This window comes from Brachycentrus maculatus, unplaced genomic scaffold, assembly GCF_059751285.1.
Source record: "Brachycentrus maculatus isolate JH-2025_06_01 unplaced genomic scaffold, ASM5975128v1 h1tg000797l, whole genome shotgun sequence".
NCBI classification, from domain to species: domain Eukaryota; kingdom Metazoa; phylum Arthropoda; class Insecta; order Trichoptera; family Brachycentridae; genus Brachycentrus; species Brachycentrus maculatus.
Genome location: NW_028281525.1, coordinates 110,544 through 112,029, shown reverse-complemented (window position 1 = coordinate 112,029; position 1,486 = coordinate 110,544). Strand labels below are relative to the sequence as shown.

General features: G+C 31.1%; 1 non-coding gene across 1 annotated transcript; it reads right to left on the bottom strand.

The window, feature by feature from the left end:
• Positions 1-551: 551 nt before the first annotated feature.
• Positions 552-624, bottom strand: TRNAM-CAU (transfer RNA methionine (anticodon CAU)). Its single transcript has one exon. It is a non-coding gene; the product is annotated as a tRNA-Met (tRNA).
• Between the last annotated feature and the right edge of the window lie 862 nt (positions 625-1,486).

Sequence of the window (1,486 nt, the reverse complement as noted above, 5' to 3'; positions counted from 1 at the left end):
CTATAGTAACATGTTAGAAGTATGTATCCGCATATTTTGTTCAAAATTAAAAGTATTTATTCCGTTATTGAACACGCGAGGTTCGAATACAAATTTTCGTTTTTTTCAACTAAAAAAATGCATTTTAAAATATACTTTTTGTCCTTTTATATATTTGTCCTTTTAAATATACTTATTAAAATTAGACTTATCGTTATTTCTCCGACGCTTTTGTGAAAAAAATAAATTACATTGATTTTATTTTGTGTGTCAAGGTTGCGTATTGTTATTGTGTGTGCGCGCGCGTGTGTATATGTATTACATATATTATATGTGTATATGTACCATATGTGGATACATGCATACATCAATCAAGTTTTTGTAATTTTTTTGCATAATGATTTTGTTTAATAATTATCTATGGTATTATCTATTATTTGTTATTAATAGTTATTTTATGGACATAATTAAAACGAATGGAAATACCTTATACTTATGTTTGTATTTATTTCTCCTTCAACGTGATTTGATTATCGACAAAAATATATACGAAAAAGAAAATATAAAAAATATGCCCCGGGTGAGGCTCGAACTCACGACCTTAAGATTATGAGACTTACGCGCTGCCAACTGCGCCACCGAGGCGTTGCGGTAGTTCGTCACGTAGTGTTTATAAGAATAGATGGCGCTAGTTGCATAACCGCGAGACTGACGCGGAGATAGCATGAAAGGTTCATCTTGGAAAATGGTTTTAAACTTTACACAAGTATTTCAACGTGTATATTTTATTTTTAATTAAGGATATATACATGTGTTTATAATCTATTTTAATAAGTGCGATTATCTACCACGCTGAGATGTGCTACTAAAGGATAGAGTAAGGGATGAAAAGTTCCAAACTAAAAAAACAGTTGTGGAATACATATCGCTCACTCCTTTCAAGAACGTCATAAATCAAAAATCGACAATTTTCAGCTGTGCATGTTTTCGGAATGCCCAGAAAATGTACTATATCCCAGCAAAAGAGGCATATTTTTAACTTAATATTTACCCGCTACAGGGCAGAAAATGTTGTTTTTGCATTTTGAAGAAAAGGTATTGTTTAATTATTTTTTTAAATATACTAAATATTTTTCAAATGGTGAAAAAAAACTGGTTTTACCTAAAAAGATCTGTTGCACAGTAAAAAGTTCAATAAGTGGCTTGATATTTATTTTTAATACATTGTATTATATTTTTAAACTTTAAAAACGTTCTCCTGAAAAATGATGTTTTTTGATTTATGACGTTCTTGAAAGGAGTGAGCGGTATGTAACAGCATTGGAACTCGATCATTCTCTCTCCAAATTATATTTTACTGTGTCGTAAAATTAGTGGCGGTGTTGAGCAGGGCGCAAAAGGCGTCGCCATTTTGGTATAGCTCTAAAATCACCAAATATAAATAAAAAACGAAGGGTTTTAAACTTGTAAGAAACACGTTTTGCTCCGAGTACCTAAGAGTGTTTTG